Source organism: Salvia miltiorrhiza, chromosome 4 (assembly GCF_028751815.1).
Source record: "Salvia miltiorrhiza cultivar Shanhuang (shh) chromosome 4, IMPLAD_Smil_shh, whole genome shotgun sequence".
Lineage (NCBI taxonomy): Eukaryota > Viridiplantae > Streptophyta > Magnoliopsida > Lamiales > Lamiaceae > Salvia > Salvia miltiorrhiza.
Genome location: NC_080390.1, coordinates 46,686,083 through 46,697,249, shown reverse-complemented (window position 1 = coordinate 46,697,249; position 11,167 = coordinate 46,686,083). Strand labels below are relative to the sequence as shown.

General features: G+C 38.1%; 1 non-coding gene across 1 annotated transcript; it reads left to right on the top strand.

Annotated features, from left to right (window-relative positions):
* Nucleotides 1–10,709: 10,709 nt before the first annotated feature.
* LOC131023989 (small nucleolar RNA R71) lies at nt 10,710–10,816 on the top strand. The gene has a single exon (XR_009101587.1). It is a non-coding gene; the product is annotated as a small nucleolar RNA R71 (small nucleolar RNA).
* The last annotated feature ends 351 nt before the right edge of the window (nt 10,817–11,167 follow it).

The window sequence follows — 11,167 nt, the reverse complement described above, 5'->3', positions numbered from 1 at the left end:
ATATTGGATTAATATGCTTGAATGAATGTATGGATTTTTAGTATTAATATATGTATTTTTAGTTTTCTATTATGAGTTTTTAGTATTGGTAAATATATATTTAAAAAATCAGAAAATATAAATAAATTACAAAAAAAATATTTTAAAAATCATTGTCTATATTAGAATAGACAACGGTTTTTTGAACGTTGTCTATCAGAGAATAGACAACGATCAGAAAACCGTTGTCTATGACCGCCCTCCAATAGACAATACTCTCATTTACAACTGTTGATTTTCTAATAGACAACGGTTTTTGTTCGTTGTCTATTGGCGTTTTTCTTGTAGTGACCTCAAAAAGAAAAGTGTTTTAAATATGAAGGATTATGCACAAGGATCCATATATTATTAGATAATTCAGCTTGTGCAGATCGTGGCAATACGATAATCACTCTTCCTTTTGTGTTGTTTTAATTTTATTTATTTTTTCCTTTTGAAAGGAATATATACGCTAATATCCCTTGAGGGAAGGGTTCTATAAACCTTTTTAAAGTACAAAGTACAAATTCGTGAATTTTGAAATACATATGAAATTCACTATAATATATATATATATATATATATATATTATAGTGAATTTTGAAATACATATGAAATTCACTATAATATATATATATATATATATATTATATATATATATATAGGATAATAGGATTAGTTTGTATGGAGAAGAAAAAAAATGTAGAGAACAGAGAAGCATTAAACATGTTATGAATATATCTATAAAAAAAATAGATAAGCAGTTGAACATGTCATGATATTTTGGGGGCTGGAGGTTCGATGATTGTTCATGTTCAACACAAATTCCCATCGAACATGGCGCGAATCAATCTCAGCCGTTAGATTAAATAAGATCAATGACTGAGATTGCTTCGCATTTCTTTGCAAATATTTGCTTCTCCATAGAACTTCTCTCTCTATCTCTCTCTCTCTCTCTCTCTCTCTCTCTCTCTATATATATATATATATATATATATATATAGGGGAGGGCTAGAATAAAAACACTCTTAAGTGTATAAAATATAAATGATTTTAAGCTCTTAGATCATCAAGATCTACGGTTGATTCGTAACCCTGTTGGATGAATTCGTGGTCCTGAGTTCGAATCCCAAAGGTAACAAAAATTTATTTTTCGCAATTCGTAACTCTGTTGGATAAATTCATACGTGTTCTACATAAAATTCGTATATTAAGAAACGTTTATACAATAAAAACACATTTTATTGTATAAAATAAGAACCATTTTCAGCCCTTAGATTATCAAGATCTATAGTTGATTAATCACCTTATTTTTCGCAATTCATAACTTTATACAGTGACTTCATACGTGTTCTACATAAAATTCATACAATTTTGCTAGTTTGTAATTTTTATTTTAAGAGTTCAACAAAAGAATTATCTTTTTCGAGAGAACGAACAAATCTATATATTTTATGAACAAATCAACATATGTAATGAACAGACGTATTTAGTAAAAATATAGAAAAACTCGCCACCAGCAGGATTCGAACCCGGGGCAAATTGTTGTTCATACGGTACATTGATTTGTTCATCAAAATTATAGATCTGTTCGTTTTTGTTTTACGATTTCTCTATTCTCTAAATATTTAAGGCATTATTTTATTAAAAGACAAGCATAATAGTAATAATAAAAAGAAACATTTTCATAGATTATATATAACAAATTAGTTTCAATACATTACAAACTTTTTTGGGACATTCTGTATTTTTAAAGCATTTTTTATTAAAAGACGAGCATAATAGTAACTATAAAGAACAACATTTTCATATATTACAAACTTTTTTTTTTGTCATTTCGTACATTTTAGGCATTTTTTATTAATAGACAAGCATAATAACAATAATAACGAACAATATTTTCATAAATTATATATTTTCAATAAATTACAAGCTAGAATCAATAATAATAAAAGACAAGCATAGTAATAACAACAAACAAATTTTTTTTTTTTGGGATAATTGCGTATAATATCACCAACTATGTTCAAAATCCATTTTCCCCATGAACTTCTAAAAATCCAAATTATATCAAATACTTTGATTTGTGTTCAATTTACCCATGTTTTTATTCTTGACTATTTTGAATTGTACCCCTGTTTTTCTTGAAAATGTAAAATTGACCCCATCACCCAATAAATTGCACAACAACCCCACTTTTGGAAATGTCTTTTCAAAATACCCTAATTATAACATATGCATACCCACGCTCGCCTAAAATGGTATCAGAGCGGGTTTTAATTGAGGAATTATACTATATTTAATTTATGATTAACCTATGTGGGAGGAGACTCCATTGTATTGGTATGGATCCGGACGAATGTCCGAGATTTCTTGTATACAGGATATCTTTCCAAATTTTGGAAAGAGAGGCTAGTCACTTAATGGGTGAATTAAGATGGTATTGGGGAGCACTTATGCTCAACATTACCGAGGACGAGGAAACTGTTCGTGAGATTATTACGAACATTCAGGAGCATCTTAATGCCCTACTGGAGAATGCCGAGGCCAGATCGGCAAACAGACAAGCTAGAGCCTACCTCCATCAATATCACCTTTGATGGAACAGAAGGACAAGGCGGGAGTAGCTTATCCAAGCTACCACAAGATCGAGCCGAACTCTTCCGACAACGCCAACTTGCGGGAGATTCAAAGAACGGTGAAATATTACGGCGTCAAGTTGTATGAACTACCGATGGAAATGAGCAAAATATCACTTAAGCAAGAGGAAATTCTGAGCCTCTTGTGTGATATCAAGAAGAGGGTGGAGGAGATCGAACGGCGAAAACCATGTTCCGGAAGAATTCGGAATAAATGGTCCAAAGACCCGACGTATCCACTACCACTCAATGCAGCACCCAAGGAGTTGCAGCCGGAGGATATAATTCGATTCGTAAAAGGAAAACAACATGAATAACCTTGATCGAATTGGATTAGAAGAACTACAAGAGTTAGCAGAATCTTTTGCTAACCTCAATATGGTTGATCTAAAGATGAACCAAGGATGAGAGATGCCCAAAGCCGAGCATCAACAAGCAGGGTCGTCAAAGAAAGGTGGGGCTCAAGAAGATTCGAGCTATTATCAACGCACCAGAAGACGCAGGCCTCAGATGCGGGATACTCCTGTAGGAAAGGCCACACTTGAACCAATCCATCCATAGTACGGATTGATTCTCAACCTCGATGAAGCCAGTTTCAAAGATTGGGAAGGACTCATCGATGGATGGGCTTCAGCAATGAAGATCGTGATTGCCACGATAGATTATGACAAGAAGAGTTTGTCAAAATCTTCGAGGCAAGTTTTGCAGGCATGGCAAAACAATTCTGGGATAATGCAGCAACCGAGGGGAAGAATGAGTTGTTTAACAAAACATCAGTTTCAGAAATCCTTAAGGGGGCTACCAAGCAGATTAAAGTCCATTTTCTTGGAATGGGTTTTTTCGAAGGCTCAGCCAAGGAAAAGCGCAAAAAATATCGACAGACACTTTACAATCTAAGATTGGTGGTGCTAGAGCCAAAAGCTCTCAATGAATTTTTGCGTCTGTACACCCTATATGCCCATATGGGGGTGATTGATGATCAAACCGCCATGGACCTGTTCTTCAAGAAGGATGTCATATATACACAGGAAGCTGTCCGAATGGTGTCAGAAGGCAGTTGTTCGCTATTATTTTTACCACGCCGCAAGTATACGGTGTAGTTGCAACATAGGGAAGCAAGGTCGTATTCCACAAGGATTAGTAGTCAAATTCTAGGGATTACCTTAAGTCATTATGCTAGAGCTATTTAGACTAAACAAGGAGGTGAGTGGTTTGATTAACTAACAAATTCAAAGACAAAATAAGAACAATCTAACAAAGTGGATTAATTAAGTGATGAAGGTGGTTTAGGGATTAGGCAACGATGGATTAGCAATGGACTTCAATTTAGCTCAATATTAGTCTTGATACTCCTATTTATCTAGAGTGATCTCCCAACTAGTTCTAGCCCCCTCCCGGACGACTAAAACGGTAGATTACGGGTCATAGTTGCCGTCCCCGATCAACTTCTAACCTATAACTCCCAAAAGCACAGTAAGATCGATAAACTCTCACCCAACTCTCAACCTCCCGGTTTATTGAGTCAATATGTTTCAAGCTCCTAATCTATTATGATTATCCTCTCCCGATTCAAATCACAAATGAGAAATGCATAGAAAATGGCCAACAATCCATACAAGAAAGAATACTAGGGCTTGCAAAGATAATGACAAGGAAGTAATTAAGACATATATTAAGCATAATAATCAATCCATTACATCATCCATGAGCCTAACCCCCAAACCAATGGGGGATTTAGCCTATCATGCTTACAATCAAAATACTTAATTCAATGAAATTCATAAATGAAAGAGAGAGAGAGAGTAAGAGGTGACAAATCCTATTTAATTAGCTTCCTTCAATCTTATCTCTTCTTCAATGTCCTTCCAATCTTGGTGGTTGAGTGTAGTTATGGAGGCTAGGGCTTGGGTATGGAGGTAGGAGAGTGTGTTTTTTGTTGGGGGGAGATGAAAGATATGAGAAAAAAGGGGGAAAAGGGGGTTTTGGGGCAAAAATCACATCTGGGCCCACCAAAGGGGGCAATCCCGCCTTTTTCCCGCGACCACGGCATGAACCGCGGTCAAGAACGCGACCAAAATGAGAGGAGACCGCGGTCGAGGCCCGCGGCCGCGGCTTTGACCGCGGGTGATTGCCAAAAACGTTCTGGACTGCTCTGGAGCAGAGGCCCGCGGTTGGGCCCGCGGCCGCGGCCCGGACCGCGGCTTACTGGGCAATTTTGGAGCAGAGGCCCGCGGTCGGGCCCGTGCCCGCGGCTCGGACCGCGGGGTCCTTGGCTTTATGCGCAGTCCGCTTGTTCGGCTCCGTTCTCCCTCGTCCGGACTCGGATTTGGTCGCCGTTTGTGCTCACGGATTCCTCTCGAGACGTACTTCAATCTCATGTCTTCAAAATCGTCCAATTAATCTTTGATTTTTCCTGAAATCACTCCAAAAGATACACCAAGCATCAAAACTCAACAAAACTCAAAATTGGGATACAAACACATATTAGCAATCAAAATATGAAGGGAAATTACAACAAATCATGTGGAATTGAGGTACGAAAACTATGTTTGTCAAGCCCCCAAACTTAAGGCGTTGTTTGTCCCCAAACGACAAAAGACTAGAAATAAAAGTAAACAAACATGTGAGCATGAATTGATGTCATTTCAAGGCTTCAACAATTTCAAAAATCTTTCAAAAGTGTATCACAAGTAAAATGCATTCTAAGAAGTCACAAGTGATAGTGAGTTCAACATTATAGCATCCAAGTTTGAATCCTCACAAGGTGAATGTTTCAATGGTGCACTCAACTCTCAAGTGTTTAGATTGGATGTGTTTGCACTCAAATTGAAACAATGTATGCAATCTACCATAAGCTTGCCATTTATCCTAACTCTGTATACTTCAATGTGTTATAAATGATGATCAACAAGGGCTTTCGTAAGGTTGTAATGAGGGCTCTTTGGTGAGGTGAGGTGTTTTTAGGCAAATGACTCATATCCTACAATCTAACAATCACAAGGGCTTTCTTTTCACCCTTAGTGATACTTATCATGATATGATTCAAAAGGCAAATCACTCCCCTTTATGCTCTTTTATTCACATTCATTTCCATTTCTTTTTCTTTCTTTTTCTTTTTAAGCTTATAGGGGACTAGTGATTTTCACTCAATCAAAGCTTGATAGGCTATTTTAATCATTTCCCAAACCTTTTCATCAAAGCAACCACTAACACTCTAAGTTCTACCCCTTTATCATTGGTTCATTCAAAGAATGGCTACGAGGCACAAATGGGGTAAACTAGGATCATATGAGAATTTGGACACAATTTGAGTTAAGTGGCTAACAAAGATGGCCTTAAATCACTTCAATATTAACAACACATCTACTTTTATTTTCAAGAGAGGACTCATGGCAAGTTCTAGAGATCAACACACATGCTCAAATGATTTACACTCAAGAACAAAATGAGATTGTAAATGTATGACAATCAAAGGCTCAATTCTCACAAGCTCATTTCTTTTTCAAGTTCTTAGGAGGTGATTGGTATGATGGAATGGAATGAGGGTGGAATGGAATGGAGGTAGGAATGGAATGAAGGGAGGAAAGGAATGACAATTCCTTTGCTTGGTATGCACAAGGAATACAAAAGGAATGGAATTGTAATTCCTTGTTTGATTCCATTCCTATGATTGGTATCTAAAAATAAATTTTAGGAATGGAATGGAATTATTTTGTTTTGCTAAATTAACATTTACATCATAATTTATCAAATTGGCATTATTTTGCATCTCTTTTCCACCTCTATTTTGTGTTATATTTGTAGGGACAATCCAAAATATGCACTGGGGTAAAATCGAAAAGAAAAAAAAATATTAATCAATTTTTTTAAAAAAAAACTGACTTATTTTCTATGCATATTACTACTACACAGAAACATGCACCCGAAAAAAAAATTAAATTTTTCTTACCACCCACAACCCCACCCCCCACCCTACCCCCTATCTTTTTTTTTTAATTTTTCTCGTCACCCCCACCCACCCCCAACCCCCGTCCCCCAAATTTTTGTTTATTTTACTCACCACCCCCACACCTCCCCCCCTCAATTTATTTTTTTATTTTCTAAAAAAAATCTCGCCACCCCCACCCACCTCCCACTAACCCCCCTCCCCCTCCCCCCGTACCTCCCAATTTTTTTAGGGTAAATTTGGTTTAGAACATTAATAAATTTTCAAATTTTGGTTTTTCCCACAAACTTTCATTCTTGTTTCAAAATACATAATAAATCACTTTTTTTGAAATTTTCCATAGTGTGATTTTTCGGCGAATTTTTTAAATGATGTGGCGCCGAACTTGAATGATGTGGCATATTTAAGGGTTAAGTACCACTTTCCCCCTCAACGTTGACACCCCTGTCACCTTTAACACCCTAACGTCAGGGTTGACGTTGTTTACCTACCTCAACGTTTCAAAACTAAAGCAAAATGCCTCCACGTTTTAAAGGCCGCCCCAAGCGCTGCTCTAATGGGATCAATCACCGTTAAAACGCAGGGGGCAATTCGATTGTCATGTCGCATAATTTTCATGTAATTATATTGTATTGCCACGTTATTTAAATTTTTTATCGAAATATGTCATCGTGGGAAATTCCAAAAAAAATAATTTATCATGAATTTTGAAACAAGAATGAAAGATTGTGGGAAAAACTAAAATTTAGAAATTTATTATGATTTTATACCAAATTTCCTAAGAATTGGATCTTCTTGAGTTGCAATACCAATGGACATGTATCTTTGTCGCATTTCTGCATCATGAAGGATGGGTGGGGTGGGGTGGGGTGGGGGTGGCGAGTAAAATAAATAAATAAAAAATTGAGGGGGGGGGGGAGAAAAATTTTAAAAAAATAAAATAAAATTTTTGGGGGTGGGGTGTGGCGAGAAAAACTAAAAAAAAAGGTTAAAATTTTTTTTGGGTGGGTTGGGAGGGGTGGCGAGAAAAAAAAAATGAAATGTTGGGGGTGGGGGGTGGCAGGTGGGGTGGGGAGAAAAAAAAATTGGAGGGGAGGGAGGGGTGGGTGGGGTGTGGTGGTGGCGAGAAAAATAAAAAAATAAAAAAAAAATTGGGGGTGGGGGGTGGGGGGGTGGGGTGGCGAGAAAAATAAAAAATAAAAAAAAATATTTTTTTTTGGCGGGGGGAGAGGGGGCTGGGTTGGGGTTGGGGTTGAGGGTGCAAAATATATAAGAGTAATTTTGTCAAAACCTAAATTTAGGTGGAATTAAAAATGGAATGGAATGGGTAATACCATGTTGGAGGGAAGGAATGATGATTCCTATATGTAAAGGAATGGTGATTCCCTTAAGAATGATGATTCCTAAAATAAAACTATACCAAGCATAGGAATGGAATGGAGGTAGGAATCACCATTCCATTCCCACCTCCATTCCACCATACCAATCACCTCCTTAGAGGTACAACATTTAGCTCATTGTCACAAGTTCAAACTCCACATGCAAAATCAACATGTGATACACAACAACTTTTTTTTTTTCAAAAACAACAATCATAAGCCCAAAAACCAATCAATTCATCATCACAATATTTGCTACAATTATCCCAAGCAAAACAAAAACAAAAATATCAACCCAACTAACTCTCAAGCTTTCATTTATTCAACAATAACAAAAACAAGACAATAAAACTAAACCAAACAAAAACAAGTAAAGCAAAAGATAGATGAGACAACTAATCCATCTTTCCCCTCACCCCAAACTTATTTCACACAAAGTGGAAATGAGTTTGGAGGAAAAGAGAATAGAAGTTGTCTTGGACTCACAAAAAAAACTAACATAAAAAACCACACACATATATAAATATATACATAGATTAATATATAAATACCTATGTATGTGTGTGATTATTGAACTTGCAATAATTAAAGGGTACCTTGTTGGGGTGCCTCCCAACTAGCGCTTAGTTTAACGTCGTGAGCTCGACGTCTTCACGATGGTGTCATGGCTCGGGGATGGTGCCAACGAACACTTCAACTTTTGGTTTCAAGGGCAAATACACCTTGATTCTTTCCTTCTCAACCACAAAGGTTCTTTCATCCTTCTTTCTCAATTCAATTGCTCCATTATTGAAAATCTTGTTGATTTTGAAAGGGCCCGACCATTTCGATCTTGGCTTTTCCGGAGGTAGTGATTGACGAAAGGTGAGGAGAAGGACTTCATCATCGGGTGCAAACTCCCGTTTGTGTATCATCTCGTCATTAGCACTTGTTGTCCTCTCCTTGTAGAGGCTTGACTTCTCAAATGTGTGATACTCATCTAACTCATTGAGTTGGAGTACACGGTCTTGCCCCATTGGATGTATCTCATTCTCACCAAAGAATGCATACTTCAAGTGTGTGGGGAGAAGCTTCAACTCCAAGCTTGGAGATTTCTCCTCTCCCTTTTCTTTCTTCAATTTTTCATTCAAGTTGATGCAAGGTTCGATCACTTGCATCATTTTGCATTCCTCCATTTTCATTCTTTCTTCCTCATCTTTGTGCTTGGGAGCTTTGTGGATTGAGAAGGTAACACTCTCATCATTCACTCTCAATGTGAGCTTGCCCTTTGCAACATCAATTAGGGCCCTCCCCGTCGCCAAGAATGGACGTCCAAGGATCAAAGGTACATCCTTGTCCTCAACCATATCCAACACCACAAAATCCATCGGAAAAATGAATTTGTCAACCCTCACCAAGACATCCTCCACTATCCCTTTAGGATATGAAACGGAACGATCCGCCATTTGCAAAGCAATCGTGGTTGGCTTAACGGTTCCTATTTCAAGCTTGTTGAAGATGGAGAGAGGCATCAAATTTATGCTTGCTCCCAAATCACACAAGGCCTTTCCAAAACGACCATTTCCAACATCACATGGGATAGTAAAGCTCCCGGGATCCTTGATCTTGATAGGTAGCTTCTTTTGAAGAACGGCACAACATTCTTCGGTGAGGTTGACCGTTTCAAATTCTTCCAATTTCTTCTTCTTGGATAGAACTTCCTTGAGAAATTTTGCATACTTGGGCATTTGTTGCAAAGCTTCAACAAGGGGGATGTTGACATTCACCTTCCGAAAGATTTCAAGAAATTTGGAGAACTCACTCTCCACATTCTTCTTGGGAAGCCTTTGAGGAAAGGGGATTGGTGGGCAATAAGGAGGTGGAGCTTTGTACACTTCCTTCTTCTTTTCTTTATCATTTTGCATTTTTGAAGAAATGCCTCCATCATTGCTCTTCTCTATTTCAACCATGTCCTCCTCTCCCAAGCACATCTTGGACTCTTCAAAGGTTGTCTCACCTAGTATGTTAATAGCTTTGCAATGCTCCTTAGGGTTTACAATTGTGTTGCTTGGAAATTGCCCTTGTTGGCGTTGATTGCTTAAAGATTCGGCAATTTGTCCCACTTTCATCTCAAGCATTTTCAATTGGGTCGCTTGAGACTCCAACCTTTCATCGGTTCTCGTCATGTGGGCTTGAGTGGCCGTCATGAATTTCATTAAAATTTCTTCAAGGTTGAGTTTCTTCTCTTCCTTGATCATACCATCGCTTACCGCAGATCCGGGTGGTGGTTGCAAGAAGTTGTTGGGATTACCATAGGCAAGATTTGGGTGGCGATTTGTTTGAAATCCTTGATTGTATTGCCCTTGCCCTTGATACCCTCCTTGGTGTTGAGGATGAAAGTTTCCAAAGCCTCGATTATTGTTAATGTAGTTCACATCCTCAATATTGGTTCGTTCCTCCACTATAGGCTCCGGCTTTGATGTGGACATAGCATCAATTTTGCTATTCATAGCGGTCAATTGAGCCGTCAAAAGAGCTATCGGATCCGAGCTTGTTGTAGCCGCCACCTTCTTCAAAATAGTCCTCTCCCCCGAAAATTGGTAGCTATTTGCAGCTAAATTTTCAATGATGTGGGCGGCCTCCTCGTGGCTCTTCTCCAACAATGCTCCATTGGCCGATGCATTCATGTCTCTTTGCATCTCACCACTACACCCGGTATAGAATGAGCAAATAATGGTGTTTTGATCCAAACCATGGTTAGGACACTTCCTTATCATCTCTTTGAATCTCTCCCAAGCTTCATAGAAGGTCTCTCCATCGAATTGATGAAATTGGACAATGTCCTTCATCTTCATTGTCTTACTTGGAGGGAAGAACTTGATAAGGAACTTTTGAGCCATTTTCTCCCATGTAGTGATGGAACCAATCTCCAAAGATTGATACCATGTCTTGGCTATGCCCCTTAGTGAGAAGGGAAAGAGTCGGAGTCGAATGGCATCCTCCGGGACTCCATTTATCTTGATAGTATCGCATATCTCCAAGAAATTGCCGAGATGTCCATTCGGGTCATCTTGAGAAAGACCGGCAAATTGATTTTGTTGCACCATGTTGATGAGACTCGCCTTGAGTTCAAAATTGTTGGCATTGATTCTTGGGGCATGCACTCCCCCTTGTTGGACCACGGGTTGGAACATATTGCTAATAGG